Source organism: Stenella coeruleoalba, assembly GCF_951394435.1.
Source record: "Stenella coeruleoalba genome assembly, chromosome: 17".
NCBI classification, from domain to species: Eukaryota; Metazoa; Chordata; class Mammalia; order Artiodactyla; family Delphinidae; genus Stenella; species Stenella coeruleoalba.
In genome coordinates, this window is record NC_137163.1 from 46,396,152 (window position 1) to 46,417,524 (window position 21,373).

A 21,373-nucleotide genomic window follows, 5' to 3' on the forward strand; every position below is an offset into this window, starting at 1 on the left:
CAACTCTCAACTATATCCTGAGATACACAGATATTTTCCTAAACATTATTTCTGGGTGGGTCTGTGAGGGTGTTCCCAGATGAGATTAGCATTTGAATTGGTAGCTGGAGTAAAGCAGATTTCCCTCCCCAGTGTAGGTGGGCCTCATCCAATCTCTTGAGGGCCCCAAAAGAATAAAAAGTCAGAGGAAAGGGGAATTTGCTCTCTCTGCCTGAGTGTTTGATCTGATCCCCTGCCCTCTGACTGTGGCTTACGGTAGTTCTGAAAACCACACCCCTGGATTTCCTAGTTTCCAGCTTATATTTCATATACAATATATTTAATATTTAATATGTTTAATATCAATTACATATGTTAAAGCAATTACATATATTACATTATATTTATTATATATCTTCTGTTGGTTCTGTTTCTCTGGAGTACCCTGACTAATATGGTGCTTCCAATACACTGTAAATATTGAGAACTACTATATATGTTAAAATACTATGGCTAAGGTATTACAAAAGTGGATGCTCTGACAGTGTAGTTCTGCTTCTTAAATGGGCAGCTCAATGAGGATAAGTAGCAATGTAAATTATTTTTTTCATTTTAAATGGTGGCCAGTCATATATATATAAACACTTTGGGAGGCTATAAGACACTAATTAAAAGAACTTATAGGATATAAGCACTAAAACCACATCGGCTCACCACTCAGTAGAAGGAATTCTAGGCCCAAGATACAGAAACCTCCATACCTGAATCATTGGAAAAGATGTAGAAAAGACTCTAAAACTATTGAAATTTTCGGAGATCCCTTGTGACCCTTTTGGAGGTCATGATATCAGGACTCACTGGCCCCTGAGTCTTGTTTTGTAATACAGAGAGGGACCCACAGTTACATAGTAAATTGACACCTGAGACTTGTTTTTTTTTTTTTCAGCTAGAAGTGGAAAGGAGAAATATCTTTCACTGAAGCAGAGAGTAGAGGTATAAGTGGGGAAGACAAGGTAAAGAAAGAGAAAAGAAAATAATCCATTTAGAGAAGACTTGCTCTTGGGACAAGCCCTGGACATATAGTCATTTATATATCCTATTTCAGGATACATTGCATGCTTTACTGTAAGTAAGCATTTAATGATTTGTCTTCCACATACTTTGCTTCATTAAAGAGATTCACTTCTGCTGGCATTTTGTTTCATGGGATCCCAGGCCCTTAGCATAGTCCGTTAGTAAAGTATTTGTGGAATGAATCAGTCAATGTGTCCTCAAACTCAGTATCCTTCTCAAATCAGTTACCTGCTTTATACCATAACTGAGATTATATTATCATAGTGTTAGGACTCAAAGGGAAATATGATCTCGATTTTAGGGTGAGCGGCGAAGCTGCCGAGCGCCCGCGTCGCTGCCGCGGCCGGAAGACAGACGCCCCCCAAAGCCCCTCGCCTGGCTCGGACCAACGGAGCCGGCAGCCCAGCACTCCGGTGAGTGGCGCCTCCTCCCCAGCCCTAGACCCCCGCTGGGGACCGGCCGGCCGGGCTCTTTTGTGCAGCGCACCGGGGGTGCTCTGCACCCCCTCCGCGCGCCCGGGTCCGGTCCGCCGGACCCCATGGCTGCGGTGCCCGCGGTGCGATCGGTCTTTGTTTCCACCGGGGCCCGAGGCTCGGCTGGGCTCGGCTCGAAGCCTGGCAGGCAGCGCCGGGAAGGGGGAGGGGGAGGTGGACGAGAAGGGGGCGCGGGGAGGGGGGGTTCTCGGGTTTCCTGGCCGCCCCGCGGCTCCCCCGGCTCGGGGGCGAGGTGCGCGCCCAGCGCTGCCGCGTGCCCCCTCCTCCTTCCCCCTCCCTCCGTCTTTGGATTTAAAACTGCAGTTTGCTCTCCAGCTTGCTGAGAATGTGGCGGGGGTGGGTGAAGGGGGGGACCGTGGGACCGGAGAACAAGGCTAGATTTTAGGAACGGCCCTGGGAAAGGGGGAGACTGCGGAGGAGCCCCTCCCCTTCAACCCCCAAATCTCAAGGTTCTGCTGGTGCTCTGGGAGTTGAGAGGCGGGGACCTAATGACCAGGAGTGGGTGTGGGGCGGAGGAGGGATTTGGGGGCGGCCAAGGCCGTAGGGGTTGGGCCGCGTGCCCGGTTACCTGGCGAACAAAGTCGGCTCACTTTTGCATAAATAAATAAATAATCGCCTATCAGTGCGTTTCCTCTGAGGCTCTGATTGAATCGGGCCCCCTCTTCCCCAGGGAGTGGGGTGCTGAGTGACTGCTGTCAGCCCCCTGGGCCGGTAGCTGGGGGTGAATTGCAAAATCCCTCTGCTTTCTGGCTAAGGGCGCATTCCCCTGCTGGGTCCTGGTCCCCAGGCAGAGCCAGAGGGGCAGAGGGCTGGCTCTGAGTCTAGGAAATAACCTTGTTTCGTGTTCTACAGGAAAAGGGACAGCAACCCAGAGTTTGGGGGCTGGGGATGAAGACTGATGGGAGCTGGAGGGGTTCCCCAGCAGCCTGACGCCCCAGCCTCCTGCCAGGCGAAGGGGCCAGCTGAGGGAGGAAGGATGTGGGCCTTGCTGGCCTGAGGCGGGAGCTGGGGCCGTCCCTGAGACGGGCAGCGGGCACTGAGAGGGAGGAGGGAGAGAGAGAGAAGCGGGGGTGGGAATTCTCTACCGCAGACCCTGGGGGCCAGGGCCAGATGTGGAGGGGTGGGGAGTCCCCCCTCCCTCCTAGCTTGGGGGCCCTGGGGCTGGGCTGGGAGGGGCTGAGCCTGGTGCCCTCCGTTCTGCACCAGTGCCTGACTGGCAGGGCCAGCTGAATTTGGGCCCAGGCGTCACCCTGGGAGGTAGGGCCAGGCTGCACCAGCCTGGCCCCTGAGCACAAGGAGGGACCCTTGGGGGGGCCTGTGCCTGTCTGGCTGGGCAGGCGTTTCCCGCCGGACCAGTTGGTGTCAGGTGGGACTTGGCCCCAGTTCCCCCGGCAGAGCTCAGGGTGTGAGGACAAGTTTTGCCTCCGGGTCAGGGTGGCCACATTTTGTCCGCTGCTGCCGCCGGCAGGGCAGGGGCATGCGCCCGAGCCTGGGCACAGTCCTGCCAGGAGCATTTGGGGTGTTTCTATTGTTGGCTTGTTCCTGTTCCGTGTGGCCCGGTGTGTGTAGCTGTGTGAGCTGGGGCTGTAGGTGACAGATTACCAGTTGGTCGTCCCCCACCCACACACAGTCCCCACCCCTGCCGCCTGGAGGGGCAGGCTGGGTTGTGGTGGTGAGCTGCAGGGGGACCCCCCAGGTGGCATGTGCCTGCAGCTTGCCATCTCCCTCCTTTGAGCAGATGTATATTTTTATAGTAATGGAAAATCAAACTGGATAGTAAGTTGAATTCATTTTTTTCTTCTGCTGTGTCAATAGTTGGAATAACCCCTAGAGACTAGTGAACTTCTTGCCCCAGAGCTCCTACCCTCCAGAGGTTGCAAAGATCAGTGAGGGCATGAGCTTTGGGAGACCAGTTCAAACCAGTGACTCTTGTCCCTCTTGGTCTGGCATTGGGGCAGGTGCCCAGGTGGGCGGGCATTGCCCCCTCCCCAGGCATTCCCCCCACACCCCACCCCACCCCAGGTGTAGTCTGTCCTCTCAGCCACCTCCTTGATCAGTGCCTAAGCTGTGCCCAAGCCCTCAGGGACCTTCTCCTGGTGGGCTCTCTCCCCCTGCCTGGGCTCCCGGCCCACGTGTTGATATTTATTTTCTGTAGTAAAATCCATTTTTAATGCCGTTACTATTGAAATAATATAGAGAGAAACAAATGTGATGTGTTTAAGTTGCTCTCTGTGAGTTTTTAATGTGATCTATGGCTGAGGTAGTGATGGAAGGAGCTGTTCGGCTTGGAGGAATTTGGTGTCATAAAGAAAAAGAGCTTGCTGTTTATTATGGTTGCTGGGCTGGGGGGTCTGGAACAGGGTCGTGGGGGCAGGGAGCCCCAGCACCCCCAGGTGCTGTGGATGGACAGGGTTGCTTCTCAGTTTGAAGGTGCGTGGGTTCCAGGATTGTTTTGCATTGCTCCCCAGCCCTTAATGGGGCCTTTGGTGAGGGGGCTTGGGAGCTGGGGGGCTTTGTCCCCTCCCATTCCACCTGGTTAGATTGGGGCAGGGAGGCTTATGGAACCCCCTGCTGAGCTAAGTGGAGGTGTACTGTAGGGAGGATGGATTTGGATTCTAAAGGAGATTAAGAGACAGAGACGGGATCTTTACCTGCTTGGTGTGGCTGTGCTGGAGGCTTGGAGGGCAAACTGTCCCCGGCAGAAGACCTTTTTTTTAGGGGGAGCTGATCTGGACCAGCAGAGCCCCAGAGGGACATTGCTTGTTCTCGGTCAGCCTGGAGCGCTGGCTCAAGCCACTACCTCCTCTTGCCTCTGTTCCCCATTGGACAGGGGCTTCCTCCAGGCAAACCTGATCCCCCTCACTTCCCCTCTTCTCTGCTCTGCCCCACCCCAAGTCAACTTTTTTTTTTTTTTTTTTAATTGGTTTGTGGAATACAGAGCTCTGTGCCTCAGGCCAGCCACCCAAGACCACAGGGTGCCATGCCTTCATACCAGATGCCCAGGCACTTCTGGTGTGATTAGTGAGGTCAAGCAGACTCACCATTGTGGGATGGAGCCTAGCTCTGCCTCTGGGTCCCCTGGGTCTCTTGGGACAGAGCCGGGGAGGGGGAAGCCAGGATGGGGTGGAGCTGGGAACTGAAGGGGGGGAGCAACGGTAACATTGTTGCTAATGTCAGCAGATGGGCCCCCCAGGGAGAGAGCTGGGGGAGGTGGGGAGGAAAGAGACCCAGAGAGCCCGACTTGAGGTGGAAAGAGGAAAAGATGATGACAGAAGCCAGTGATGAGGGGGTGAGAGAGAAAACGGTCAAGGAGAAGAGCCAGGATCACAGCCCCTGGAGATGGCATCCAGGGGACCAAGAAGGCCTAGGCATGTGCCACTCCCCACCCCACAGCCCAAAATGAGCGGGCACTGAGAGCCTCTCACCCAAGATCAATTGCTGCTAGGATAGTATCTGAAGGAGAGACAAGCAAACGTCTCTGGGAAAAGGGAGGAGGACAGGTGGGAGAGAGAGAGAAGGAAGCTCTCCCACAGGAGGAGGGAGAACGGGGATTCCAGGGGTCACTTGACTAATGCTCCTGCCCCAGGGCAGCGTCTCCCCACTCCCCAAATGTCTGGGAACAGAGCCGACCTCTTCTTTGGACCTGGGGGCGGAGCCTGAGGCAGGTACAGCACCCCACAGGTTGTGGGCGCTCTGTCAGGAGGCACTGGGCTTTTAAAAGCGGGGAACATTAGGACTGTTAGAGACACCAGGGGTGTCATCCGGTTGGATCCCCCCCACCTTGTTTGACAGGAGGAAATCCAGTCTAGAGGGGCCCCCTCCCCTTGCTTGCCTGGGACCTAGGCTCTTTCCGTCCACCTCTCTGTAGTTAGAGAGCTGGAACAGCTGCAGGGGGCCTCCTGGGTGCGGAGGGGGCCAGAGCCTGAGGAGAGGAGCAGGCGGGCACCCTTGTGGCCAGAGCCCCCCCAGGGGAGGGGGAGGCACCGTTGCTGGGAGAGAGGGAGGGAGGGGAGAGAGGAGGGGAAACAGTGAGTCAGGCTTCCAAGAGCTGAGGATTAGAGAGCCAGAGCTGGGAGGGAGAGGGTAGGGAGGGCTGCTCAGAAGTGAGGAGACGGAGGGGGCCCAGCCAGGGGCAAGGAGAGCTCTAGAGGGAGGGAGCCAGCCCCTGGCCCTGGCCCAGCGGTAGGGCTGTGCAGGGCTGTGCAGCCAACATGGACTTTGCCCGTGGCAGGTCAGGAAGGAGCCAGATTCTGCCCCTGCGGCATCCTTTTCATTCCCTATTCCTCATTTATGATCCCACCCCAGGGTCTCAGGAAGAATGACTGACTGTGTCATCCCATCCCTTCCTCAGTTTCCCCATCTATTGTGGGATTTGGACTGTGAGCTCTTCTTAGAGAGGGAGGAACAGAGCCTCCTGGGAAGTGTTGGGGGGTACTTCCTCCAGCTGCTGGCTTTGTGCCGGGGGCCCTGCTGGAGGCTGCCACCAGTCAGTGTAGGGTGCAGGTCTCCGCGGTAGGGCTCCTCTCGAGCCCTCAGAGTTGCTGGGCCAGGGAGTGGCGGTGGTGGGCCACGAGTGCTGGGGTGCAGTGTGTGTGTGTGTGTGTGGTGCCGGCCTGGCAATGGTAGGTGGACTGCCTGGGGCCTCTCAGGATGGCCAGGGCGTAGACAGGGCCACGAACTCCAGATCCAGAGCCAAACTCCATTTGGGGAGGGAGGAGACACCCTTGTGATCCACCCCCCTCCACCTTATCCCTGTGGGTCAGAGGCTCTGGGGCAGCTGGGAGGTAGGAATGGTCCCTGTGGGAGCTGGTGAGAACTGCCTATGGGGCCCCTCGTGTCCGGAGCTGGGACCAGCACTGGAGGGATCCCTAGGGACTGCCTGGGAGGGAGGAGAGAAGGAGCCCCCCTCCCACCCATCTGACAGGAAGCTATGGCTTCATCCAAGGCCTGGCATCCCCCAGCCCTTCCCTCCTGGATCCTCAGCATCTCTTCCATTGGTGAGGGGATGAGGGAGGTGGGCACTGAAGCTTCCTCTCCTACAGGGCCTGGCTTTGGGGGGAACGGTGAAGTGAAGGCAAAGTGAGGCCCCCTGCCTCCCCCTACGCGCGCACACACAGACTCAGCTGCAGTGAGGCCCTGCTTTCTCCTCTCTCTGCTCTGGGGTCCTTGGCTTGGGAGCCCAGGGGAGGGGCCACTTCTGCAGCTGGCTGGCCCCGAACTCCCAGCTCAGCCAGCTGCTACTGAAGCTTCCAGAAGCTGCAGCTCTGCACCCCCTCCCCGCCCCCTGAGCCAGGAGAGGCCTTTGCTGACCTGGGGGAGGGTGTCTTGGTGAGCGAGTGGGCACCCTTAGAAGGACTAGCACAGACAACCAGACAGATGGGTGGCGGAGCAGATGGACAGAGACATCCACGCACAGGCAGACGGAGAGAGACAGACAGATGGACCAGGGCTGGGAGAGACGGACATACAGAGGTGCTGGCAGAGACAGGAGTCAGAAAAATGCAAGGGCCTGGGGAGAGAGTAACAGACAGACAGAGACAGAGACTTGGAGACAGGGAGATCCAAGGGGGGAGACAAGGTGACTGAGATGGGAGGAGAGATATGGGGGAGAGAGGGAGGGGCAGAAAGAGATAAAGAAAGGGGGAAACCCAGACCGAGAGAAAGAGAGAGGAGAGACTGAAGGCTACAAACCACAAACAAGGATTTGATGAGAATCTGGAAGATGTTTTCTCCTGCTTCCCTCCCCAAACCCCCAGGCCAGCCAAGTCTCCATTCCTTCCACCCTCGGCTCAGTTTCCAGCTGCTAAAGAGGTCAGGGAGAAAGAGAGAGAGGAAGACACACACACACACACACACACACACACACACACACACACACACACACACTCCCCCCAAATCCCAGAGACCCCATTCCCCTGATCTCTTTGTAGGAGGAGGGAGTTGCGGAGGGTGCCTCTCCTAGCCCTGACCCCTACTCACAAATGTACATACCCCTTGTCTCAGAAAATATCCCAGAATACTTCCCACTCACTCCCCACTCACACTCACTGTGTGTCTCCTTGTGTAAGTGCACCCCCCATACTCACACCTGTCCACAGGGGCCTGGCCTCACACACACTCACAAATACACATTTTGTGGCATACATGTCTCTGCTCTCACACTCATCTTGAATCTCACAAACATAACCGGTGAACCTGTCCCTATGCTTTCTTACCCATACAGGCAGTGACACACAGGCCTCATCGTGGCTTCTCAAAACATGTTGATACACACACATACACAGTCACACTCTCACACAACAGTGGCAGTCACCCCAGAGCCGAGAGAGGACTCTTTCTCTCTGGAGGGGAAGATCAGGGTTCCCAGGGAGCCATGGTGTCATGGTGGGGGGGTATGCCCCCCACTCTGACCTAGCTGGCAGGGCAGGGAGGCAGGAGACACTCAGCCGGTGGCAGCCTTCCTGCAGGGCCTGGCCTGGACACAGAGAAACTGGCTGGTGTGAAAGAGCTGAGAGCTGTTGAGAGTGGGTATGCACGTGTACAAACATGTGTGCGTATGTACAGGTATAAGGGATGGTGAGTATCTGTTACAATGTGTATGAGAGAGACTGAGTGCATATGAGGTGGGATATGGGTGTGACAGGGAGATCCACTCCCCAAGGTGTGTGGAGTGTGTGGGTGTGGGTGTGACAGCTACTTGTCGGGTATGTCTGTGTGGAGGCATGCATATGTGACAGGTGCATGTGGCTGTACCTGGCTTTGCAGTGTGCGGGTGTGTGTCATGGGCGTACACATGTGAAGGACTGGGACTCTGGGGCTGAGGGGCATGTGTACCAGGGTGCAGTGTTCTGCAGATGTGAAGGTGTGGGGGATGTTTGCGTGTGAGTGTAGTGTAGGCAGCGTGCATGGATGAGGGGGTAGCTGCCTGTGTGAGGCTGTGAGCTCGTAGCCTGGATTGGAGGGCTGTTTTCCAAGGCAAGGATGCTGCTTGAACAGAGGCCACCGGCATGAACACATGCGAAGGGGCTCCAAGGCACACAGTTGGACGCTGACCCGCACGATGTACAAGGACAGACATACCCGCCCCTGTCCTCCCTCTTCATCTCTCCTGGCGTCAGTGGTTTTCAAAGGAGCCTCCACGAGGACTGTTTGCTGTGCAGTTCCCCCCACCCCCCAGCCCGTGCCTCTTCAAACACAGGGATGCCCTCTAGGCAGCTTTGTGGAGGCTCCTGCCTCGACCATCTGAAGGCAGATGGGTGGGCTGGGATCTGCTGCCGCCCCCCCAGGGAGCGAGGAGGCGGCACTGCTCCTTCAGCCTGGGCACAGGAAGAGACAGATGGACTGCCTGTCTCGACACCTGGATGTGGGGTCTGGGGGTGGGCGGGCACCACCGGCAGAGGGGCTCTAGCGGGCAGCCCCCAGGTGGGCCCGAGCAAAGGCCAGGACTCTGCCCTTCACCTCCTCAGAGGGGCACCCGCCCTCACCCCGCAGCCCCATCACCTGTCTGGGCACAGGGGCCCAACTCCAGCCCCTTGTACCTCCTAAATACACAACCACTTCCCCACTCACAGCTCCAGCACCCCTAAACACACAGCCCCAGCACGCCCCCAAACACACAACCACCACATGCCTACCCACCCAAACACATATTACAGCCCTAGTACTTAACCAAAACCCAGATGTTTATGACCCCCAATATACCCCCAGACACCCCAACACACACACAAGGCTTCTACCACATCCTGAAACAGATCAACTCTTCCTCCAATCCCAGCACCTCCCCAGATACACCCAGGATCCTACTGTAGCCCTAATACCTTCCACACACTCAGGTTCTCAGAGTCCCAGCACCTAACCAGACACCCACAGACTCTCCCGACGGCCCCAGCGTTTCCCTCTGCTGCAGCTCATCACGTCCCCGGACACACCGATACAGCCCCCTACACCTTTCCAAACTCTCCCTGCGACATACACGTACACACACCGCCTCAACACCCACGCAGAGGAGGACACCCCTGTAGCCACACCATTTACCTCAAACACACAGACAAGGTGCATCTTGGAACAGTAATGTCCTCTCAGCTTCTCGTACCTTCCAGGCCGTGCACGTGCATGCGCATCCCGCACACGCACACACACCCCCCAGGTCCCAGCACCTCCGCAAACAAGCAGTCCTCTGTGTGTTCCCCAGCAAGCTCCAGCTCCAGTACTCTCCTCAGCCATCCAAGGGCCCAGGGACAGCCCCCACCCCTCTCCAAACACCAGTCCCGCACTCATACACAAACACACAGGGCCCCAGCCCAGTCACCCCTCAGAGCAGCTCCGCCCTGCGCCCCCACCTCACCCTGCAGCCGCACTCCCACCATCACAAGTTCCAGCACAGCCTCCCTCCTCAGCGCTCTCCATCACCGCTCCCCCACCCCACCTTGTCCTCCCCAGCCTCCCTCCCCCAAACTCCCCCCAGATAGCCTCAGCCTTGCAGACACACTGGCCCACTCTTCGGTGCTCTCTCTCATTCTCGGCTGCCTGGTCCTCCCCCACTTCCCAGAGCCTCCTCTGCCTGGGGAGGCATCTCCACCCCCCCTCATTGCCTCAGGCCTTTCATTCCTGGACAGTGAGGCTGTACATCTGGTTCAAAGCTGCCCCACCCAAGACCCTGTGCTCTGGGCACCCTGGCCTGGGCTTTGGGGCTTTGGGGCCTCTTTGGGGGCTCTTGGCACCTGGTCATCCTGGTGTGTCAGCCAAGAACTCTGAGTACCCAGCCATGCCCTGACTCTGTCGTGTATGGGTGGGGGTGGGGGGTCTGGGCAGGGGGATTTACCCCCAGCCTGCACATTCTCAGGTGCTTGCCAAATCCCCCTCTTTTTGGGCTCACCTGAGGGGGACATTGGGCCTGGAGCTTCAGGAAAAAAGATGGAGAAGGTGCTGGCTTGACACGCTTCCCCTCCCACCCCACCCCCAGATCCAGGCTTGGGGCTTGGTCTCCCTGGGAGTGAGTTCCAACAGTGAAGGTTACTTTACTAGATGCATGATTTTAAACGGAATCTCCACCCCCTAATTACAGATGCACAGACTCCGCCTCAGAGGGCAGCATGAGGGGAGTGATTTAGAGGCTGAGCTGCTTCTGCCTGCATTAGGGCTGGGGAGACTGGGGGGGCCTCTGGGTATTGCTCACAGCCCCCCAATCCCATCTCTTTCCCAGGGGCCCCTCGTGCCTCTTGTTCGGGGAAAGGCTGCTAGAAAGGTGCCCCGACCCCCTAGACCTGAAAGAGGAAGCAACTGCAATGCTGAGGGAGGGGTCCCTGAGAGATCACCTGTGTCCCAGGCCCCAAGTCTGGGGAGGCAGGCTCCATTAGAGCCTTAAAAAATTCAGTGGATCGATCTCTTGCCTGCTTCTTGTGCCCTGGGGAGCCACAGGCGCCGGCCTGGCCCAGCTGTCTGCCCACCCCAGGGGTAGCAAGGATTTGTGAGGTTAGGGAGGGGGCGGTTAGAGCAGAGGTGGGGACATCCAGGTTTTGGCAGCAGAGGATGTGGCCAGGCACGCCAGGACCCACCAGGTGTGTTTGCATGTATGTGCCGGTCCTCCTTGGCACAGCTGGCAGGCCCGACCCCAGCTTGAGCCTTGCCCTGTGGGGCTGGATGGGCACCAGGGGCCGGAGGGGATGGGTCAGGGCCTGGGCCTCAGAGGGTTCCGAGGGACACCCCGAGAATGGGTCTACCTTTGCCCGTGGCTCCGGGGACCTGGGGCCCCGGCTAGCTCGCTGGTGGTGGTGTTGGCCACGGGCACACTGTGGTAGAAGCTGGAGCATTCACTGTGGGGAGAAGGGGAGAGAGGCCAGGCTACAGGAATTTTAGATTGCTGCAGGCAGGAGGGTCTCTGGAACGCTGTGGAGCAGGCAGTCATGCAGAAGTAATCCTGTCGCCACCTGCCTGGAGGAGAGGAGAGGAGAGGGGGCTGGGAGGGGAAGGATGGCGCAGCCGCCCCTTTCCCACCTCAGCCCCTGCCGCAGCCAGCTGTGGAGGGAGCCCGGGACCCCAGGGGGCTCCCCCGGGGAGGCACCACCCTTCCACCGCTGCCTGTGCCCCCTGGAGGAGCGGCACCACAGCTGTTGCTCGGCTAGGAGCTCTGCGTTTTATAAATAATGCAGCTTGGAGGTGAGGGCCAGCTCAGCCTTGGGTCACCCACTGTGGCATCATCTCCAGCTGGCAGTCCTGTGGCAGAGCCCCTCTGCCTTCCAGCCTGCTCCTCCTCTTTTGCTATGTGAGTTTGGGCCAGAGGCCCAGCCTGTGTGAGCTGGGCCAGGGCAAAGGAGTGTGGAAGAACCCAGAACCCCCTGTCCTTTTGTACCCCGCCCCCACCAGCCTTCACAGGTTAACTGGCCACTGGCTCAGCAAATCCAGGCTGGGGAGGGATGACCCGCTGTACAGGGGCCTCCCCAGTTCCAGCCCCTCCATTTTGCAGATGGAATAACCAAGCCCAGAGAGGGCAGGGATGGCCAAGGCCAGCCAGCTGATGAGCACCTCCTTCCTGTCCCATTCTGCTGTCAGTCAAGGCTCTTCTCAGCCTCAGCTCAGCTAAGAGCAGGGCCTGGGGGGCGGGGGGGATGTTTGGGAAAGTGGTTGCGGCTGAGACGTTACCATGGCGATGCTGCAGGATGCCGAGCTGAAGTGGGGGTCTTACAGGGTCTCTGGGGCCCCCAGCTCCACACCCCTGTGGTCTTCTCCTCCCCATCTCCTGTCCCTCACCCAGAGGCCCGTCAGGCAGCTCCGGTGACAGGCTGGGTGGGTGACAGGTGGTGCAGGTGATGGGCTGGGTGGGTGACGAGCTGGGTGGGTGACAGGTGGTGCAGGTGATGGGCTGGGTGGGTGATGGGCTGGGTGGGTGACGAGCTGGGTGGGTGACAGGTGGTGCCGGGTGCGAGGCAGGCAGGTGACAAGCTGGGTGGTGACGGGCCCTGCTGATGACAGGCAGGGGGTGTGGTTGGCGGGGATGCTGTCTCCTGGCTGGTGGCCTGTCGCAGCCCCCCACCCTCACGCGTGTGCACATGCACAGACTCTGGGCTGAGAGCTTGGGGCTAAGATACTAATGAGGCTTATTACGTGTGGGGGGGGCAGGTGCCCAGGCTCACTAATGAGAGGCCTTTAACGAAGAGGGGAGACTGCTGGGGGGCTCTGAGGTATTTGGCTGGCCCTCCTGGTCTGGAGGATGAGCCAGGTCGGGACCCCACCTACCCTTCCCCCCGGCCACTTGGCTTTGTGTTAATACTACCCACAGTCATGATAGTTACAATTGTCCAAGTGTTTGCTACACTGGCCGAGCCCTTTACATGCGTTTTCTTATTTCAACTCAGCAGTCGTAGGAGGGAGGCACTATTGCCCATTTTATGGATGAGGAATCTGAGGCTGAGAAGGCAAGGGACTTCCCATAACAAGTTTCTGTTGCAGCTGACATTTTAATCTTAAGTCTTTCTGTCCCCAGAGCCTGTGCTCTTAACCATCCCACCAGTAACACTCAGGTCTTGGCGCAGACCCCGACCTTCTCTCAGGGCCTCAGTTTCACTCTTCTGGAAAATGGATGTGCGGTGGAGGAGTGAGCACCATATGTTCTTCAGCTCTGACTTGGGTGGCTTCAGGGGCTCCTCCAGTTAACTGCCAAAGCCTCACCCCATCTGGCCCAGATTCTAGGTGACACCCCTGGACTGGAGAGAGGGCAGGGCTTAGCACTGAGGGAGCGGAGCTGAAGGGGGGATGCCTGGGGTATCCAGACCACTTCCTGCATTGTGTGGTGGGGAGGCTGAGGCTTGGAGAGGAGCAGCAAGGGCCCAAGGCCACACACCCTGTAAGCTGTAGGGTCCCGTGGGATCCCCGGTCTCCTGGCCTGTTGGAAGGGCGGGGCTGGGAGTGGTGCCAGAGCTGGGAGGTCCCCTCCTCCTGGACCCCACCCACCAGCCTAGCTTCTGCCCTGGAGGTTGTGAGCCCCTACATCCTGGGAGGGGGCAGGGGGCTGTTGGCCACCTCTTTAGGGCCATGCCCCTTCCCCATCAGTCTGGGCCCGTAGTGTCAGTTGATCTCCTCCCTTTGGGACCCATTGGGGTGGAAACTCCCTGGCAACAACTGATGGATGGGTTAAGGCCTTGACATTGGCCTGGGGCCACAGCATGACCCTGGAGGGACCAGGCTAGGGCTGGGGGGCTTGGAGGGGAATTTAAGGGAGAAGAATTAGGGTCATAAATCTTGGAGCATCTGGGTTCTCTTCTCCTCGACCTTAATCTCTTACCAAACCTGCTCTCCGGCTGCTCATCCAAGTCTGAGGGTTGAGGGGGGTCCACCTGCCCATTCCCCTCTCCCTCCAACTGATGCCTCCCGCCCCGAAATTGCACCCCCTATGGGGAAGAACAAGTTGCAGCCACTGCCGCTGGACAGAATTAAGAACTTGTGTGTCTAGACTACTGGATTTGGCCTCTGATTCATAACAGTAGGCAGGGCAGAGAGCTTCACTGCCTCAGTGTCCCCAGCCTTGGGTTTGAAATGCTCTCCTGGTGCCTGACTGCTCAGTCAGGAAGGAGTGCTAAGACCAAGAGGGATTTCACAGCTGCGGGACACATGGCCCTGTCCTCAGAAGCCCCATTCTGAGATAAGCGGCACAGTCCTGGCCTTGAGAGCCCTCAAACCCAGAGGTGAGGTCTTGAACTCAGGCTGGGTGTGCGCTGTGGCTCAGGTAGGGAGTGGGTGGTGCTGGGTGGCTGGTCTGCTTTCTGAAGCAAAGGCCAAGGCTGGGGAGAGGCCAGAAGAAGGGTGGCGGTTTGCCTGGGGGGCTGAGGAGCCGTCTGTGGTTGGGGGTGGGAGCCTGGAAGGGTCTGGCTTTCCCATAGTCCCGGGCAGCTGTAGCCTGAAGTTCTGGGGCCCTCCTAGCTCCCCAGAGAACCCGCTGCTGCCCGGCCCTGGGGACCCAGGCGTCCTGGCGGGTGAGAGCGGTTCTCCGGCAGGCGCCCTGCCAAGCCTCGCAGCCTGCTCACCAGGAATCTTGTTGCTGAGAGATGGAAGATCCAGGTCGGGCCTGCAGCTCATCCCTCTCTTCCGGGAGGAGGAGGGGCCCAAAGATTGCTTCCTCCCATCTGGGGCAGGGCCCTCCTCAGCAGTGGGTGGGGCTGGGGGGCCCAGGACAGGCCTCTAAGACTCCGTCACTTGTCCTGGAGCCTAGCCCAGCCAGCAGTGGGCACCGGGGCACTCTGGAGGCAGAATGAGCCTGGTGTGGCAGAGGAGAGGTGGGGGTAGGGTGCTGAGGCCACAGGGGGCCCTGCATAGGGGCCTAAGCCTGGCCCTGGCCCCCACTGGCTCCCCCAGGGTGGAGGGTGAAGAGTTGGTTCTCTCCCATTATGGGAGCGTGATTTTATTCCACGTGTCACGGAGTCTGAGATTAACTTGCTCACCAGTCTGTGACAAACCCCTCACACCCAACACACATACACACACACAGGCACAGAGACACACGGAGATCCTTGGTCTCACAAACGCACCTTCCACAGACACACATAAGCATTTCCATGCTACAACGCATGGCAGACTTTCACATGCAGATACACAAGCACACACTCACACTTAAAGATACACCGAGATCTAGATCCACAGTCTCCAAAGCACAACGTTCTCCCACTCACACTAAGGCCACACAGACAGAGATACAAACAGGCGGTCCAGGGGGATGCTCGCAGCCCTACTTAGACATGCACAGATCAAGGACGCCCGGTGCCCCACAGGCACAGATACACATAGACACACACAACCCCAGACACAGTCTTGTGGGCAAGCCTAGACCAACCGCCACACACACTGAGACAAAGGCCCAGATACATACAGAGACAAAGACAGGCACAGACACACAGCCGGCAGCACGCACACAAGCACAGGCGTGCACACCCGGACACAGACCAAGACAAGTAAATGCCCAGAGGTTTTGCTGTGGACAAAATGTGAGGCGCACACACACATCTGGGCCTCCTGCTCGACCTCTTTAGCTGGGGACGTGGTGATCTGGCGCCCGTGGCTCCAGGGAGAACTCTGAGGAACCTTCTGCTGGGTCAGAGCCCCACCCTGGGCCCAGGGCCAGCCCCCACCTCTGGCTCCCGGCCCGTGGCCGAGGCCATGCAGCCACACCCTCAGCAGCGCCCTGACATCCTACCTTACCCTCCGCGTCATGCACACTCACGGTCACACCGTCTCCTCCTGCACGTGCTCACAACACCCTCCACGCCCGCACACTTACAGTTTCTCTCTCACACCCCCCTCAGGTGTCCCCTCCTTGTTGTCTTTCTCAATCACTGTCCCCACCCCCTCGCCCCACAGACATGCACAACCTCCGGCACAGCCTTCGTGGCCCACACCCTCGCCTTCTCACGCAGACCCCCATGCACAAATAGAACGCACGGGCTCTCCGCCACAGACCCACAAGCCACGTATACGTGCTCCTTCACATACTTCCTCAGCACCGCTCTCACAGACTGATTCACAAATGCAGCACACTCACACACGCACACTCCCCCGCATACATCCCCACCGCCTTCTCACATGCGCGTGTGCGTGCACACACACACATACTTTCAGAGCCTCCCTCACACCATCACTTTCCTTCCTCTGTCTCTCACAAACACTCCCTCTGCCAAGAGCGTGGCTCTGCTGCAGAGCAGCCCCTGAAGTACTTGTCACTGTACTCCACCACGTCCTTGGCCTTCCTGGCCTCAGTCTCTTCCCTTCCACCTCCAGCCCTGCATACTGTGGCCTTGTATTCTTTTGCCATTTCTCCGTTTAGTCAACAAGAATATATAGAGTATTCATTTATTCATTCAACAAATGTTGACTGAGCACTGATTATGGGTTAAGCATTGGGGATTCTATGATGACACAGGTCCTTCCCTCGTAGAGCTCTCAATTTTGTGTCCAATTCGTTTGCTGCTTGTCTCATCTGACTAGAATGGAAGGTAACCCTTGATCTTGGATGTTGAGAGATGTGTAGGAGTTCACAGGAGGAAAAGTAGGGGAAGGGTGTTCTAGGCAGAGGGCAAAGCATGTGCAGAGCCTACAAGTAAATCAAGGTACAGTAGGCTGGAAACTGAGGTGATGCTCAGAGACTAGAGGAGAAGCTGCAAAGAGGGAAGAAGCCAGATGTCACAGAGTTTAGATGCCATGCTTAGGGGTTTAGATTTTGTCTAGTGGGCCACAAGGAGTCATGGGAAGTCTTTAGTGACAGGACAGGGTGAGGAAATGATGGTGGCCTGACCTAGAAGAGGTGAGTGGGAAGGAAAGGAGACTCATTTAGGCACAAGAACCAGTGGGGTTCCAGTTCCAGAGCTCTGACCTCAGGAAAGTCACACAGCCTCTGTGACCTGGGTCCATCACATGAGGATGGGAGACAGTACCAGAGCCGGGCTCATGGTATATGCTCAGTAAACAATAGGCATTATTGTCAGTTATCGGTAGGACATGGCAGGGCATCAGATGAGGAGGAGATTTTACTGAGCACCTACAGAGTGCTGGGTACTGCGCCAGGTGCTGGGGCCCAGAGGGGAGGTGGTCTGCGGCTTCAGGAAGCTCACACACCGTAACCACAGCTCACGTGGACAACAGAGCGCGGGGTGTGAGGGTGGAGGCAAAGCACCTCGGAAGGTTAGAGGAGCATGAGGGCTCTGGGTGGCTCACGAAGGAGCTGGCATTGAGCCGGACCTTAAAGAGGCTGGTTGAACTTGGGCAGGCAGAGGTGGGAGAAGGAGCTTCGGGGAGAAGGAGCCCTGTGAACGACAGCCTGAGGGCAAGGGGTCTCATCCGGCTGTTGTGTGGGACACAGGAAGGGGGTGTCGTGGGATGGGATTATGGAGGCGAGACCTTGGTGGCCAGGCTAAGGGGGGGGTGGTGTCAGCACGGGGTGAGCTGCACTCTAGAAATCCCATGTTTTGGTGGTAACATGGAATGTGTCCATTAGAGACTGTGCTCCAGGCTCCGCCAGTAAGCCGTTGCCCTCTTGGACCTCAGTTTCCCCATCTGTGTGATGAGTTCAGTCTTGTTTAGGAGGGAGTTCCGGTATCATGTCCTGGGGCTGGCCTAGCCTACTTTGTTGGGCATCTTCTGGCCTGGGATTCTGGGTCTCAGCAGTGCTTCCTTCCTGAGCACCCTCAGCCAAAGAAAGGAGCAAAATGAGGGGTTCCCCAGAGGCAGGTTTTGGGCGCTGCAAATGAGGGGCCAGGAGCTCCACACGGAAGGGAGGGGTCTTTGCCTGGATCTGACTCCAAGCCCCAGAGGGAAACCAGAAGAGAATGTCAAGGTCCCTCTTCCCTCTCGCCCTGACCCGTGTGGTGGCAGATGTGGGCCATGTGCCCAGTCCCTGGTCCAGGGGGTATCAGGACTATTCTGCCCACTGACAGAGGAGCAGGGCTTGGGTTCAAGAATGTGGCCCAGGGCTTAGAGTCCCCTGGGGTTAAGGAGCCAGGAGGCCAATCTTAGGGTGGCAGAGCCAAGTAAACGCCCATGGGTAACAGGGTTCATTTATATTTGGTGTTGCCAGGAGTTGTGGTCTAAGGCAAGTCCTGGTGACACCCAAAAAAATTTAAAAAATAAGAAAAAAATGCTGATTTTATAAAGACTGTTTTCTTCCATAGTTGACAAACTTATGATGGTACCGATGGTTGGATACTACTCTTAGAGATGAAAAAGGTCTTAAGGAATCTTCCATATTCCATTCACCAATCTGTGTTCTTGTTCAAAGCAAAATTAATTCCTTTCAAAATTAAAGTATTAGCTTAATAATAATTTTTAATCTTAAAATAATCTATCTGTGAGAATGGGAATTTTGGGTAGGAAAAAGTGACAGAAGATGGGACAAAAAGACAATTCATAGAAAGACAAAACAGAATTTTTTAAATGGTGGGTACGAACTTCTGTTTCCAACTATATCAGTTTACCTTAGGAAAGCGTACTAGAAAGGCCAGATAAATCATAAGCAACATTTGACTGTGAGCGTTAGAAAGCTACTGAGGTAGCCATGACCTAGAAAAGTAAAATAGAGAAAGAAACTCACTGAAGTGAGAACAATATTCTGCACATGCATTTCTAGCCCAGTCATTTAGGAACTACTGATGAAGAGCAAAAGTCTGAGAAACCAAATGTGGCTCCTAAGAGGTAGAAAAGCCAGTAGATCTTAGGACAATGTCATAGGACTAAGGAAACCAGAGTTGGAATTGAGAAATAACAAGGCAGCTAGAATTTTAAGGACCAAAATCACAGAGAGAGTAAAGATTCAGAGAACGGAGCTGGATTCAGCAACAGTGTTCCCTTGCAGTATTTTCCATGTATAAAAGGTAGACAAGACAAGATGCTAAGAAGTCAAACAAAAGCTAACTGAAGTCAAAGCAAAGACTTAGTTGGCTCATAATGCTGAAGAGAGAAAATTGGGGTTCAGAACCTATGAAAGATTTGTGGCCCAATGGAAAACTAATGATATGAATTAGGATATTGGAAGTCTCTACGTGTGTGTGTGTGTGTGTGTGTGTGTGTGTGTGTGTGTGTGTGTGTGTGTAGGAAGGTTGATGCAACATCTACATTGAACCTTATAAAGAAGGAAAATGAGTATGAAGTTGGTCCAGGTGACTGAGGTGATCTTCCTCTCTGCTCCCTACCTAAGAATAGGAAATTCTCTCCTCAAGTAAATACAGTTGACCCTGGAACAATGTAGGATTTAGAGCCGCTGACTCCCTGTGCAGTCAAAAATCCACATACAACTTTATGGTCGGCCCTTCTTATCTGTGGTTCTGAATCTGAGGATTCAACCAACCACAGATCATGTAGTACTGTATTACTTATTGAAAAAAAATCCATGTATAAGTGGATCTGTGCAGTTCAAACCCAGGTTGTTCAAAGGACAACTGTAATGTCATTCAGATTCTCTACAACTTGTCATATCCCAAGTCTGGTATTCACTGAAGAACCACCGAGACTACCAAGAAAAGGAGAATTAGAATAAAAAACAAAACAGAATCAGAATCATAGATGACCTAAACGTTCAAGTTCATACATATTTTGGTAAATATTATCAAGTTCAAGAAAACAGATGACAAGGTGAAGAATTTAACTTGACAACTAGAAACTAGAAACTGATTGAAGTTGAACTGATAGAATTAAAAATTATACGAAATTTAAAACTCGGTAGTGGATTGGACACAGGTAAAGAGAGGTAAGTGAACTGGAAGATAGAGTAGTAACAATATTAAGACTAAAGCACAGGAAACGAAAAGAATAAAAAGTACACATAAGCGCATTTGAGACATATGGGCCACAGTAAACATTTTTATCATATGTGTAAACTGGAGTCCAAAGAAAAAAGGAGAGAGAGATTGGGATGAAAACAATATTTCAGAAATATTAACAGCTGAGAGTTCTCTAAAACTAAAAGGAATATATGGAGCCATAAATCAATAAGCACTAAAAAAATGCAACAAGAACAAATACAAAGAAAACCACACCTAAGATCACCACAGTACAATTCATGAATAGCAAAGAAAAGCATGACATCTTAAAAGCAGCCCCACGAAACAGAGAGAGATTACTTTCAAATGAACAATAGGATTAAGATTACAGTTTACTTCTCAGCGAAACTGAATGGATACTAGAAAATAATGGAATAACATTTTTAAGTGCTGAAGAAAAGAACTGCCCATTGGGAATTCTAGAGGCAGAGAAATTGTTGTTTGGAAGGAAAGATGCAATAAGGAAATTTGCAGACAAACAAAATTTAGAAAATATTTTCTCATCAGAACTGACTGAATTAAATTATAAAGGGAGACCTGCAGGCAGAAGGAAGATTATCACAGATGAACATAAGGAATTTATAAAGAATTATGTATAACAGAAAGGATAAATAAGTGGATAAACCTAAATAAAATCTAACAACACAAAAGGGTAATAATAAAATATATCAAAAATTAGAATGCATTAAAACAAATGGAAGAGGAAAGTATAGTAAAAGAAATTTAAGATCTCAGCATTGCTTGAGAAGCAGTAAAAGAGCTAATAAGTCATGGTACATGTGTAACTGCTACTTATGTAAAAATAACAAGCTAATACAAGGGAAAATGGAATTTGAAGAAATCTCAAAGGAAGAAAGAAGAGCAAAAGGAACATAACAAGGTGGGACAAATAGTAAACAAGGAGTAAACGATCTGTAAGAAAATACATTAACTGTAAATACTCAAATTAAAGGACAAGGATTATTGAAACAAACAAAAAACCTAATTCTATGCCACCTACAAGAGACAAGAGTCAGATTGAAAATGAAAGGATTCAGCAATTATGTCATAACAACAATAAGCAAAATTGAAGAAGATTTTTTAATGTTAACATAGATTTGAAAGCAAAAAGTATCACTGGTGATAAGGCAGGATAATAAAACCCACTGTTACTTTACAAGGAATATATTATAAATCTAAACTTCAATGCAATATATGAAGGGAAATTCCAAAAATCTAAGTAGAAATAGAAAAATCTGAATTACCTAGATCAGTAACATAGAACCACAACAATAAATCAGCAGATTATAGAAGATCTGAATACCATCATTAAAAACTTTGGCCTAAATTTATATAAGACACTGTACCAACAATGATGGAATATATATAACATGCAGAAATTTTTAGGTGCACGTGGCACATTTATAAAATTGACTATATTCTGGTTATAAAACAAGACTCCGAATAAGCAAGAAATTTAAAACTATATAACCAATATTTTACCAAATAGTTGGATATTAAAGATTTACTTTTGATCATTATGTAGGTCAAAGATAA

The 21,373-nt window shown here is 53.9% G+C and overlaps 1 protein-coding gene across 8 annotated transcripts in view; it reads left to right on the forward strand.

The window, feature by feature from the left end:
• Positions 1–21,373, forward strand: part of LOC307175752 (metabotropic glutamate receptor 7-like) — a 111,112-nt gene that overhangs the window by 80,768 nt on the left and 8,971 nt on the right. For 5 of the 8 annotated variants that reach the window (XM_079901209.1, XM_079901207.1, XM_079901204.1 and 2 more), the window contains one exon: positions 1,355–1,466. The exons of 1 other annotated variant lie outside the window; for it this stretch is intronic. The gene's annotated coding sequence lies outside the window, so the exon portion shown is untranslated. Of the gene's footprint in view, positions 1–925; positions 993–1,354; positions 1,467–21,373 lie in introns of all 8 variants that reach the window. 2 more of the 8 variants (XM_079901205.1, XM_079901206.1) reach the window with 1 other exon arrangement.